The sequence below is a fragment of the Phocoena sinus genome, chromosome 11, assembly GCF_008692025.1.
Source record: "Phocoena sinus isolate mPhoSin1 chromosome 11, mPhoSin1.pri, whole genome shotgun sequence".
Lineage (NCBI taxonomy): Eukaryota > Metazoa > Chordata > Mammalia > Artiodactyla > Phocoenidae > Phocoena > Phocoena sinus.
In genome coordinates this window covers 101,507,808-101,522,445 of record NC_045773.1, presented here as the reverse complement: position 1 = coordinate 101,522,445, position 14,638 = coordinate 101,507,808, and the positions used below count along the sequence as shown (strand labels likewise).

General features: G+C 39.4%; 1 long non-coding RNA gene across 2 annotated transcripts in view; it reads right to left on the bottom strand.

Annotated features, from left to right (window-relative positions):
- LOC116761559 overlaps positions 1-14,638 on the bottom strand; it is a 67,594-nt gene that overhangs the window by 43,399 nt on the left and 9,557 nt on the right. For both annotated transcript variants that reach the window (XR_004352048.1, XR_004352049.1), the window contains exon 2: positions 9,782-9,876. This is a non-coding gene — a long non-coding RNA (uncharacterized LOC116761559). The remainder of the gene's footprint in view (positions 1-9,781; positions 9,877-14,638) is intronic.

Below are 14,638 nucleotides of genomic sequence, written 5' to 3'. Positions count from 1 at the left end.
GTGTTTTTGCTTTCTTCAGATAAATAACCCAGAGTGAAATTGCTGAATCATGTGAATCATGGTAGTTCTATTTTTAGCTTTTCGAGGGAACTCCATACTGTTTTCCAGAGTGGCTGCACCACTTTAATGTCATTTGGAGAAGAGCCCTCTATGGAACTGACATTTAAGCCAACACCTGAAGGATAAATTGTAGTAGTCTAGGTGAAGAGTGAGAAAGGAGAAATCCAGGCAGAAGAAATAGCAAAAACCCTAAGCCTTAGGAAAGAGCATGGCATGCTTTAGGGTTAACATAAGGCCAGTGAGGCTCAGAGATGAGACTGGAAAATAGAGCCTAAATTATCAAGGCTTTACAGGCCACGTGAAGGAGTTTGATTTCATTCAAAGAACCACAGTACCATTGAATGGTTTGGAGCAGGAAAGCAATGAGAACCTAATTCACGCTTTTAAAAGCTTACTCCAGTTTCTGGTTAGAGGATGGTTTGGAGCACAGCAAAGGCAAGAGTGGAGAAATCACAGAGAAATAAAGGAGACAACTGCAGGAGTTCCAACAAGATGGAAGCTTGGACTAAGGTGGTGACAACAGAATTAGAAAGAACACAGAGAATTTAATAGATGTTTTAAAGGTAAAATTAATAGAACTTGATGATGGACTAGATGTAGACTGGTTTGAATGGAGGTATCTCATATACTGAGGTAAGGAAGACCAAGGAGCCAGTTTAGGCGGGTGGGGGAAGATTTCTGAGAGATATCCAAGTAAATCTGTCAAGTAGCCAGTCCATAAATGACAAATAATGGAAATGGATGAGCTCACTTAAGCAGATAGTAGGGTGAGAAGAAAAGAGACTCAAGACTAAGCCACAGGGGAGGATAAAGAGGAAGAGCCCCAAAGACCCAGAGAGGAGGAAAGTCTGGAGACTGCTATGCCACCTAACTTTAAGTTTAGTAATTGGAGCTGTTAAAAGAACATATGAATAGCAGGTTAGTCCATTTGACCAATTTCTTTAAAAAAAAAATAAATTTATTTATTTATTTTATTTATTTATTTTTGGCTGTGTTGGGTCTTCGTTGCCGCGCGCGGGCTTTCTCTAGTTGCCGCGAGCGGGGGCTGCTCTCCGTCACGGTGAGCAGACTTCTCATTGCAGCGGCTTTTCTTGTTGTGGAACACAGGCTCTAGGCGCGCGGGCTTCAGTAGTTGTGGCACCTGGGCTCAGTAGTTGTGGCCTGTGGGCTCTAAAGCGCAGGCTCAGTAGTTGTGGCGCATGGGCTTAGTTGCTCCGCGGCATGTGGGATATTCCCAGACCAGAGCTCGAACCCGTGTCCCCTTCATTGGCAATCGGATTCTTAACCACTGCACCACGAGGGAAGTCCAATTTGACCAATTGCTTACAAAGGTCTTATAGAAGAATTAAACGCTCAAAACCAGCATATTGTAGAAGTTCACCCCCTAGCATCGTGATCGCATCATAAAATGGGGTAAATGGTTTTCAGTGGGAACGTGGGCCTCCTTCCTGTATTTTGAACACATCAAATGTATTCCTATCTCAGGGTCTTCACACTTGCTGCTGTTTGGAACACTCTTCCCCCAATGGCTCCCCTTTCATATTATTCAAGTCTCAGTTCAAATGTCACTTCCTCAGAGAAGCTTTGATGACCATCCTCTAAGTAGCCTTCTTCTACCCTGTCATTCTGCTTTATTTTTTCACTGCACTTACTATTATATGTTTCCTACCTATAAGAATGTAAGAGTGAGGGCCTTATACATCCTGAGTTCACCATAATTTCCCCAACGCCCAGAATAGTGCTTAAAACACAGTAGGGACTCCACAAATGTGGGGAATAAAAAAAGAAATATATAATAATTTTCCAGTAAGCCTAGGGAATCACTGCTATTCATGGCTTGGAAAATATAATATTAAAGATAGATCTGAATCAGATAAAAGCAATATGTATTCTAGAATTCTGAATCGTTGTTGGTGTCTTATCTTTCTTCTAGTCCTGAGGACACACTGAGCTTTCACGCTGCACTGCTACTTTCTTCCCTTAGGTCACACTTGGCAATATCACTCTGCTCCTAATGAGGAAGCCTAGCTCAATAAGTGAATGGATAAACTGCGGTACATTCAGACAAAGGGATTTTATTCAGCAACAAAAATAAATGAATTATCAAGCACCCCCTCCCCCTAAAAAGACACATAGGAAATGTAAATACATATTGCTAAACAAAGGAAGCAAATCTGAAAAGACTACAAACTGTATGATTCCAGGTATACGATATTCAGAAAAGACAAAATTATGGAGACAGTAAAAAGATCAGTGGTTGCCAGGGATTCAGGGGGAGGAAAGGAGGGATGAATGGGTGGAGCACGGGAGATTTTTAGGGCAACGAAACCATTCTGTATGATACTGTAATAGTGGATATATGACATTATATTATACATTTGTCAAAACCCATAGAACTGTAAGATGCAAATAGTGAATCTTGGGACTTTCCTGATGGTCCAGTGGTTAAGACTTCCACTGCAGGGGGCATGGATTCAATCCCTGGTTGGGGAGCTAAGATCCCACATTACTTGTGGTGCAGCCACAAAAAAAAAAAGTGTATTTTAGAGAGTGAACCTTAATTGAACTATGGACCTCAGTTAATAATAATGTATCGATATTGATTTATTAATTATAACAGATGTACCACACTAATGCAAGATGTTAACAGCAGAAATTGCAGGGGTGGAGGGAGGAGAAGAATATGGAAACCCTTTGTACTGCCTATTCAATTTTTCTGTAAATCTAAAACTGTTCTAAAAATTAACATCTATTGGATTTCCCTGGTGGTCCAATGGTTAAGACGCCATGCTTCCACTGCAGGGGCATGGGTTTGACCCCCGGTCAGTGAACTAAGATCACGCATGCCATGCAGCCAAAAGAAAAAGAAAAAAAAAGGCTAAGGGAAAATAACATCTATTAATTTTAAGAAATCATATGACTTGGAAAGGAAGAAGTTAAAGTGTCTTTATTTGCAAACAAGTGATTAATATATAAGAAATCTTAACAGATCTGCACAAAACCCACTAGAAATAGTGAGTTTAACAAAGTTATGAGATACACAGTCAATATACAAAAATTATTTATATTCTCTATATAGCAGTAAACAAATGACAATTGACATTGAACAGATACCATGGCACCAAGAAATGTGAAACATGTAAGGATAAATTTAACAAAATATGTGTTAAGACCTATATACTGAAAACTAGAAAATACTGCTCAGAGAAATTTTTAAATAGCTAAATAAATGGAGATGTATACAATGTTCATGGATCAAAAGACTCAATATTGTTAACATGTCAATTCTTTCTAAACTGAACTACAGATTCAGCACAAATGTCAATCAATATCATAGCAGGATCTTTTGAAAAATCAACAAGCACACTTCTGTGGTTTCTGGGCTGACATGTAAAATGGTTTTACATTGTCACTTCCATTCTTACAAGAGAAAATCTAAACAAACTGAAAATCACTAATTCTTCTTTGACACATCAGAGAATTGAGGTCACAGGGAAAACTGCTGCCCCCAAAGCTGGGGAAACAGACAGGATAGGAAGAATCTGAGATACAAAGAATCACAGCTTACTGGGAACAAATACCTAGGAGCACAAGCTGGCAGCTGGTGCCAGTAATGGAAAGAACACTTTAAACCGTAATTGACGAATTGCTGGAGGCTTAGTGTGCAGAAGCTTGAGAGTTAAAATATCCTAAGAGAGCCCATTCTTGGGGGGGGGATCCCATACTTAATGAGTTTTACCTCCTGGAATCCTACCACTGTAAAGGTCAGACAAAAATCCTTTTGTGCTTCCAGGAGGGGATTGGGAAATGAACCACATAAAAGTGCACCCAGAGTATTTTGTTCTTGTTAACAAGGGAAACTATTTTACCAGAGCCTACTGGCTGGGGTTTTACCTTCGCCTAACTGGCCAAAGGGCAGGGAAACAGCTCAGTCCTCCTGTAGCCTTCAAAGTAGGCAAAGGCAAATACGGACAATAGATTGCTTCTCCTCCCACATACCTTACCACAAAATCAATAGAGCTCCTCTATAATCACAGGGGATTACAGCTAAATTAACAGCAAGCCTCAGAACTTATTTAAGGAGTCTCTAGGAATACCCGGAGACAATAGGGGACACAAAAACAAGGGCACTAGAGGAGATTTTAACCTCTGACACCACAGCTACAGCCAACAGTAAACACAGCCTAACTCTAAGCCAGATAAACATAAAATCTCATTAAAGGCATATCTACCTCATTTTATCATATATAGCTTTCAACAAAAAATTTTAAGCCATGCTGAAAGGAAACAATGCAGTCTGAGGAGGTAAAGCACACATCAGAAGCCAACTCAGATACGGCAGGAAATTTGGAATTATTAGATCAAGAATTTTAAATAACTATGATTCATACGCTAATAATGAGAAAAGCAGACAACATGTAAGGAATGGTAGTGGATGTAGGAAGATGGAAACACTAAGAAAGAATTAGAAAGAAAAGTCTAGAAATCAAAAACACTGTAACAGAAGTGAAGAACGGATGGGCCTGTAGACAGAATGGACAAGGAAAGAATCAGAGGTTGAAAACCAATCAACAGAAACTTAAAAAACTAAAATGCAAGGAGAAAAAAGAATGGAAAAAAATGAAATAGAATATCCACAAAATATGAGACCACTGCAAAAGGTATAACGTAGTGTAATGGAACTGCCAGGAAGAAAAGAAAGAGAAGAAGGAACAGAAGAAATATTGGAAGTCATAACAGCTGACACTTTTCCAAAATCAATGACATACACCAAACCACAGATCCAGGAATCGCAGACAACAGGAAGCAGGATAAATACCAAAACACCTCGGCATATCATATTCAAACTGCAGAAGATCAAAGACAAAGAAAATATCTTGAAAGAAGCCAGAGAAAAAGAACACTTTACCCATAGCAAAATAAGGATATGAATTATATCAGATTTCTCACCAGAAACCATGGAAGCATGAAAACAGTGGAATGAAATATTTTAAGTGTTGCAGGAAAAAAAGCACCAACCCAGAATGTAACTACCAGGGATGGTAATTACAAAGTTTCTTCTGGGTGAGGATTTTAGGAGACGGGAGCTGGGAAAGACAGAGAGAAAAGGGATAGGCCCACATAATCAAGAAAGAGCAGATGAAATAATGTAACATGGAATCTACACCAGGCAGGAGAGGAGCAAAAAGAAAAGAGGAAACGGAGAAGTCAGTGGTTTCTCCCACTGATCACACTGAGACTGAAAATGCTCATAGCGGTTGTGGTTGGGAGAGGGTGTTTGAATTACTGAGTTTGGGAGAGAAGCAGGTCCAGTGTGTGCCCTTGGGTGTGGTTGCCAAGCTAAGTAAGTAAAAAGACACTGGAGAAGACAGAGCATTAAGGTTAGAATTTGGGGTGACAAGACCTTGTTTTGTTTTATTTTCCCTTTCTTCTTTTTTCCAAATTTCTTTAAAGGAATAGTTAGAAAAATTAAATTAGCTTCTTATGTCCACTGTAATTACCCACCCTTTCAAACCTAAAATAATCTGACTTTTCTCTGTTCTATTTACTTTTATGCTAGAATTTAATTTTGCTTAATATGCCAAGTTATCCTACAACTAAGTGGAGTTTGCTAGGTTTAAACAAGAAAGACATGCAAGGGAATTCCCTGGAGGTCCAGTGGTTAGGACTCCGAGCTTCCACTGCAGGCGTCGCGGGTTCGATCCCAGATAGCCGGGGAACTAAGATCCCGCAAGCCTCAGAGAGAGAAAGGAAGGGAGGGAGGGAGGGCGGGAGAGAGAAAGAAAGAAAGACATGCGATACACTACCAAACGTAAAATAGATAGCTAGTGGGAAGCAGCCGCATAGCACAGGGAGATCAGCTCGGTGCTTTGTGACCACCTAGAGGGGTGGGATAGGGAGGGTGGGAGGGAGGAAGACGCAAGAGGGAAGAGATATGGGAACATATGTATATGTATAACTGATTCTCTTTGTTATAAAGCAGAAACTAACACACAATTGTAAAGCAATTATACTCCAATAAAGATGTAAAAAAAATTAAAAATAAAATAAGAAGTACAGAATATAATAAAGGATAGTATTTAAAATAGAATAAATCTAGTTTTAAGAAAAAAAAAGTGAAGGACGTGCTGCAACTAAGGAGTCTGCCTCTTGCAACTAAGATGCGGTGCTACCAAAAAAAAAAAAAAAATGGAGGAAAAAGGTGCAGTCATTGTGGAAAATTGCTTGGCAGTTCCACAAAAAATTAAATATAGAATTACCATATGACCTAGGAATTCTGCTCCTAGGTATACAGTTGACCCTTGAACAACACAGGTTTGAACTGCAAGCGTCCACTTACTTGTGGAGTATAATAAATTGAAATTTATTTTTTTCGATAAATACATACTACAGTACTACACGATCCATCGTTGGTCGAATTCAAGGATATAGAATCACTGATATGGAGAGCTGACTATAAAGTTAGAAGCTGGGACTTCCCTGGTGGTCCAGTGGTTAAGAATCCGCCTTCCAATGCAGGGGACGCAGGTTTGATCCCTGGTTGGGGAACTAAGATCCCACGTGCCGCTGGGCAACTAAGCCCATGTGCTCTAGAGCCCGCGAGCCACAACTAGCGAGAAGCCCGCACGCCCCAACAAAGAGCCCGCATGTCGCAACTAAGACCCAACGCAGCGAAATAAATAAATAAATATTTTTAAAAAAATAGATGGGAGGGGAGTTTGGGGGAGAACGGATACACATATATGTATGTCTGGGTCCCTTGGCTGTGCACCTGAAACTATCACAACATTGTTAATCGGCTACACTCCAAAATAAAATAAAATATTAAAAAAATAATATATTGAAAAATATAAAATAAACTTTGCACCTATTTAAAAAATAAAATAAAATAAAGTTAGATGCTGATTTTCAACTGTAGGAGGGTCAGCACCCCTAACTCCTGCATTCAAGGGTCAACTGTATATCCAAAACGCTTGAAAGCAGGGATTTAAACAGGCATCTCCACACCCATGTTCACAGCAGCACTATTCTCAATGGTGGAAACAACCGTGTCCATCAATAAATGAATGGATAAACAAAGTGTGGTGTATATATTACACAAAGGGATACTATTCAGCCATAAAAAGGAATTAAATGCTTATATATGCTACAACATGGATGGACCTTGAAGATATCCATGAGGTCTCACTAAGTGATATAAGCCAGACACAGAAGGACAGATATTGTATGATTCCATTGAGACGAGGTAGCTAGAATAGGCAATTCACAGACACAGATCAGAAAAGAGGTTGTGGAGGGGGTGGGGAGGAGAAAAGGAAGAGTTGGTATTTCCCGGGAATAGAGTCTATGTTGGGTGCAGATAGTGGTGATGAGTACACAGCATTGTGGATGTAAGTGATGCCACTGAATTTACACTTATGAATAGTTAAGATGATAAAAATTATGTATATTTTACCACAATTTTTAAAAACTATTTTAAAAAAGGGAAGGAGAAGTAAACAGTTTCTCAGACAAGTAAAAATTGACAGATTCTAAAATTTATGTGGGAGTGGAAATGGAAAGGACCTAGAATAGCCAAGCAATTTTGAAAAATAACAAAGTTGGACATCTTATACCACCTAATGTCAAAACTTGCTGCAAAGATACAGTAATTAAGGCAGTGCAGAATTGGTGTAGGAATAGAAATGTTGACCGATGGAAAAGAACAGGCAGTTCAAAACTATACCCATGCATATACAGCCATTTGATTTCTCAGCACAAAGACAAAGGTAACTTAATGGTGTTGGAACAACTGGAAATCCATGTGATAGACTTAAAAAAAAAAAAAAAAAGGACTCTTGACTCTTATCTCACACCATAATGAAAAAAATCACCTGGACAAGCTAAAACCACACAATGTCTAAAACAAAACATCAAAGAAAAAAACTGTTCCCTTTACTGAAAGTACATTTCCTATGCAAGAAATTGTTTTATAACAGATTCAAGAAAAAATGCAATGAGTCGCATATAGTTAATATTGACTTTAGAAGGGCATTGAAATAAAAAATGTTTCAAAGCAGCCTGAAGAGTTAAAATAAGATGCTCTCCTAAAAGCAGTCAGCTGTATTCAGTAATACTTTTTAAGTTCTCAAAGCACTTCCTGATTAGATTTATTTTTATACAAAGTTTAGAAAAGTTAAATTATTATTTTAAAAGTCTCTACTAGATATGTATTTACCTAAAAACTATTATCAACCACCTTTCTAACCAAATATTATATCTTAAGTCACAGAGATAAAAGTAACAAACTTCCCACGAGTGATATTTAGATAGCAATTAGCTAAACATTTAAAAGAGCAGAAAAAAGATCGTTAAGGAGATTAGTGAGAAAAAAATCACATCACTAAGAAGATAAAAGTCTGTACCAGTTTTTTCCTCCATAAATTACCAACTCAAGGACAGTACAAATTAATTAAAGATATGGGCAGTTGTATTCCCTCTTTCATGTCTTCTGAAATCTAATTCTATTAAAAAAATAGAGAGATGTGTATAATATCCTAACACAATGAAAAAGGGACAAAATTATAACTGTGCGGGATCATTTAGTAGGAATGGTATGTCCCTAAGTTTTTAAATTAAAGAAGCAGAAATACATGTTCCCTTGGAAGAGCATTTCCCGGGACCCAAAATTTGCTCTAATTCACACAGACAAATTGGAAGTGATTCAAAGTTCATTATTCTTAAAATCTTTTTAATTAACATGGAATATTGGAGGCCAGTGCAAACAATCAGAAAGAAAAAAAGAATTAAAGGTAATTTGTCTTTACTTGTTTTCAAATCCCGTCTCTGCCACTCACTAGCTATGTGAGCTTAGGAAAATTACCTAACCTCTCTGTTTGCAGATTTTTCATCTGTAGAATGAAGATACTATTGCCTACTGCATAGACTGATTATAAGATTAAATGAACTAATATGTGTAAAGCAGTCTTTACAGTGTCTGGCACACAGTAAGTATACATGTCAGCTACCATCATTGTAACATTGTAACATTACATTGTTATCATTCTCCTAAACTATGCTACAGAAAATAGATTCCTCAAAACTATTTACACAAACGGTCAGGAAGGTAGATTTGGCATACACAGTCTGATTCCAATTTCCATGTTTGACTACAGTGTCCAAGCCCCCCTCCCATATCCCTCCCCTGTGCCCCACATCTGAGCAAGCTGATGAGAGCATCGAATGCTCCTACTTTGGTGCAAGTTCAAACCACACAAGCCCAGGCTGGGTCGTGGGAACCCTACGCCAAACCAAGGCAGTCGCCCTCCCCTGCTCTCTTGAGCCACTTTCAAACCAGGCTGGGAGCCAGTGGCTGCTCGCCCCAGAAAACCTGACTATGTAAATAAACTTTTTTTTAATTTATTTTTTACTGAAGTATAGTTACAATGTTGTGTTAATTACTGCTGTATAGCAAAGTGACTCAGTTATGCATATATATATACATCCTTTCTCATAGTCTTTTCCATTATGGTTTATCGCAGGATATTGAATATAGTTGCTTGTGCTATACAGTAGGACCTTGTTTATCCATTCTATATATACCAGTTTGCATCTGCTAATCCCAAACTCCCACTCCTACCCTCCCCCACCCCCTCCGCCTTGGCAACCACCAGTCTATTTTCTATGTCCCTGATTTTCTGTTTTATAGACAGTTTCAGTAAATAAGCTTTTCCATACTCACTTGGTGTGATGGTGGCGTCATCCGTCTCAACATCAGAACCAGTTTCTGGGTGGGGTCCATCCTCCTTCTATTGCAAGGTTTTCCAAAGAGAGGAGCTAATCCAAACAAAAAATTATATAGAAAGGGTTGAAGAATGTTATGAGAACACCAAGAAGTAAACTGAAAGCTTCTGTGAAAGACACATATTATGGTGTAAAATATGTTTATGAATACCTGAAAAACAACTATTATAGTATTTCAAAACCTTCTAAAATATGTTAGTAGCAATAAAGTGAAAAATAATTATAACCATCCCTTGGTATCTACAGGGGATTGGTTCCAGGGCCCCCTCAGATACCAAAATCCATGGAAGCTCAAGTAACTTATATAAAATGGCATGATATTTGCATATAACCTACGCACATCCTCCAGTATACTTTAAATCGTCTCTAAATTACTTATAATACCTAATACAATGTAAAGGCTTTGTAAATAGCTGCCAATGTGCAGCAAATTCGAGTATGGCTTTTTGGAACATTCTGGAATTTCCCCCCCAAATGTTGTTGAATCTTCATGGATGCAGAACCTGCAGACACAGAGGATCAACTGTAGCAGGGTCTGAGTTTCTGTATTTTCATACACCTCAGGATGTTGTCAGTATATTCATAAAATATACTGATTAAAAGGCAAGAAAGTATACGGTTGGGGGCAGTGTGGTTCTGTACTTCTATGTCTAAATTCAAGGTGTGTTTTCTAAATAGTAATACAGAATATTTTAATTAAAAAGTTTTAAAGCTTTTTTATTTCATCCATTAAGTTTTGCCCTCCTTCACTGGTTCTACCTAAATCTTAACTGACTAAAAATAACCTACGTGTCACTTTAGATCTAAAAAACCCAAAAAACTGTTTTTAAGGAAAACGCCAGAAAAAGAGGGACTGGAAGGAAATATCAAAATGTTAATATAGGGACTATTTCTTGGTGGTAGGATCATAGATAACTTATTTTTCACTTTATAGTTTTCCATGGTTTCTAGTTTACCTATTAACAGCAAGTCACTTGCATATTGATGCAATCTTGTTGCTGTCGTTATTTTGTTTTGTTTTCTTCACATTCATTGGACAAATGTGAGTAGCAATTGTGGGTATGGGCATTGAGATGCTTGGGAATCTCAGGCAAATTTTTATCTGTCAAAAAAAAAAAGCTCAGGAATATATATAGTATATTTAGATGATCTGTAATCTTCAAAATGATAATGAAGACCAATCAGAAATACTCATTTTAACTCTATGAATTGTAGTTAGTACAGATACAATATAAATCTGTACCTATATATTTACAGATTCATATATATCCTATCAAAACTAAGTCCTGTATGGATGAAAAAAGCACAAGAACCAAGTTACAGCTTATAAAAGGGAGCAACACAGAAAGACGGAAATCCTGTCTTGAAGATCAAAGTCCCCTTGCACAGTCACATCACCCTCATGTCTGTGTGTTAGGCAGCCTCCTCTTTCTTGCAAGTGTTTTACCCTTGTTCTCATGTCTTCCTCTTTCTCTTATGTTTTCCTCTTTCCTCTCATGTCTTCCTCTTACTTTATTACCTTCCAGTAACTATTATTTGTACATACACTTACAGATTGCAAAGTACTTTTCACATGACTTGTGTGTTTAGGGAAACCGCTCATGTTACCCAAATAAGATGAGTAAGGCACAGCAGAATGTTTCAGATAGTCTAGAGGTGGTTTCTTGTCGCAGTAATATTTATAATCTGACATCTGTAAGTTTCGTCCCTGGCAAGATGAATGAACTCACGTGTAGTTAAAAATTAGAAATCATCTCACTGGCACCTCTCCAGTGTATACCACTTCAGAGTCTACCAGCCATCCTTACACATTAGGACAGTTAGTCCAAAGCAATTCAAATTCTCCCCAGAATACTACCTAGAACTTATAACTTGAGGCAGTGCCCACTGACCAGAGGAAACAGGTGACTTCCTTCTAGCAGGGTACACCAGAGGTGCCCTCAAGAGAGGTGAGAACGTCCCTCCAGTGAAGTGAAAAGGGCGAGTCTAGTAGCCGTTGTCTCTTGCAAGAATGAGAAAAACACAGGAATACTCCCCATGTAGAACTAGTGGAGAAAGAATCCCATTCTGTAGCGGATCTCTCTGCCTTTTGCATTCTCCATTGATAAGCCTATCGACAACAGGAAGTCGGTCACCAGTTTAACAAGCACCCAAAGTAGGCAGGATTCAGCATTATTTACTCCAAATAGTTTGTGAAAGTGGCGAAAGGCTCTAAGTAGGCAGAAAATAAGAGGAGGGGGCAGTGACTGGAAGCGACGACATGCCCCCCAGATACAAAGATGGCATGAGTCCTGGAAGTTTTGATTTTATCCTTTCTTCAGTCTTGAGGACACCTGTAATAGGTAGCTATCCAGCACTTACTTACTACTTTGGATTGACTGCTAGTTGGTTATAATTTTTAAATGAGGCCTCATTTCCTCCACTATTAATTTTTAAAAGCAAACATCTATATGATTAATTTTTTTTTTTTTGGTACGCGGGCCTCTCACTGTTGTGACCTCTCCCGTTGCGGAGCACAGGCTCCGGACGCACAGGCTCAGCGGCCATGGCTCACGGGCCCAGCCGCTCCGCGGCATGTGGGATCCTCCCGGACCGGGGCACGAACCCGTGTCCCCTGCATCGGCAGGCGGACTCTCAACCACTGTGCCACCAGGGAAGCCCACGATTAAATTTTATAATAATTTTCAAGTGAGAAAACATTACAGAACACATGAAGGCAAAATAATTTGACCAAAAAAAAGGAAGGAAAGCAACTGGATGAGGTTAGATAAAGAGAAGCAGTAGGTAAGACTGGTGTGGGAACAGATCACACATAATTGCCGGGAAAGGCTATCTCCTGCCCACGGCCCTTCGACCTCGCTCGCTCCCTGGATACTTCCTCACCAAGGGAAAGAGCCCACACAGCCTGGTCTTTTACGGCCTTGTGTGGGATGTATTTCCCTGTTTCAGGCTCACTGTGGGCTCCTTTGCTCCGCTCCAGTGGGTGTCTGGATAACCCGCAGACTTTCAGTATTTCAGACTCCTCGGGGAGGGACCGGGTCCTTCTGCTGCAGCCCAAGAGAGATGCGTGCAGGCCGTTTGTCCTGCCTCGGCTGGGGTGGGGAACTGCTGGCTGTGGGAGAGCAACACACACTGTTTACTGGAGCTGATCTTCCTCTGTCTCTTCTCCACACCAGTAAAAGTGTTGGTCCATCCAGCACTAGAGCGCACTGTGTTTTCCTTGGAGACTCTGATACCAGTGATGAGTTTCGCTGCCCTCCGGGGGCTGGAACCCTCCCCTGGCAGTGTCAGCCAATGCACGGTGTCATCCCTCCCTATTCTATTCTGTCTAGTTAACTAACTTTTCTAACTACCGTCGCAGTTCTCCAAGTGTGGTCCGCAAATCATTGGGGGTTTCCAGATGCCTTTCATAGGGTCTACAATGTCAAAACTACTTTCATAACAACACTGAGATGCTGTCTGCGTTTTTGGCTGTGTCGATGCTGTACTGATGGTACAAAATCAAAGGTGGTAAAACTGCTGGCACCCTAATACCCATCAAGGCAGTGGCACCAAACTGTATTCTTCACCACTGTGCCCTAATGGCTAATAGACTGCAGGCTTGTCAAGATACGTAGAAAAGTTTTTAACTCTTCAAAATTATGGACATATATTCAAACAGACATTAAGAGGAGACAATATAATGCATATACTAGAAAATCATTTTCTATTCCAACACTCTTTGATTATACTGAATTATATCAAACTGCCTGAAATTTTGCAAGCTGCAAAAGGCTAATAGTAACCAGCTACACTAGGAAACACAGGCGCCGCGACTGTTCACATCCAAAATACGATTTTCTGAATTTCATCTGAGTGAATAAGAACAGCAACAACCAAAATGAAATGCTCTAAACTTTCCATAAAAATGACTGTTCAGAGACTTAAGTTTTCATAGCGAGAAGTCTCCTGAGATTTCTAACGTGTTCAGCTTCACAGAAAGCCAAACACTGTGGACAATTTAAAAAACACTGATGACTGACTCCTTTCTGTGATGACTGATTCCTATGTTTCCCCCAATCACTTTGTGTCAAGAAAACCTTTTCCCTATCAAGCACTGATGATTACTTTTCGTAGCATGCGAAAAACTGTGAAAACTGTCTTCCCATTAAGTTCTACTTAGATCTCAGTTACAACAGAAACGCGTAAATCCAAAAGGTCTCTTTTGACATTTACAACGTAAGTTAGGACAACTGTGGTCTAAAATAGGCTACATAGAAGGCTTCTTTCATCACAACATTTTAAGAGGTAAGCTCGATTGTCATTTCTTCCTTCTTTTCTGACTTTTATCAGTTCTCATTTTGAAACAACTTTGGACACTGAATTCTCCCAAGGTTCTGAGATTGTATAGTAGAACTTCAGCATAAGCCAACAGCTATAAAGCACTCAGGCCAGGTCTTTCTATCTTACCTACCTGATTTTAGCTCAGAGGACATTAGCCACAGGAGAGAAAGGCCCATTAGCAGGAACTGTCCAGCTTCTTCAGCATGCTTGATTAATGGGCCCACGAAGACTGTCGCTGTGACCACCCGGGGTTAGGATCTGACACAGAATTTAGGCCTGGGAGCACGTACGTTGGTAACAGAAAAGGTATCGTTTCCAGATTTTGTTTGTTTTCTGACTAATCTGCATTCTAAAATTTGAAGTTTTCATCTGAGTCGATTTTCATTTCTGGTTCAAAACCGTACTGGCACCTATCATTCAACAGGAAATTAAGATGTGGCTCCAGAGGCATCCTTTGTGTTGCTTGTGACCT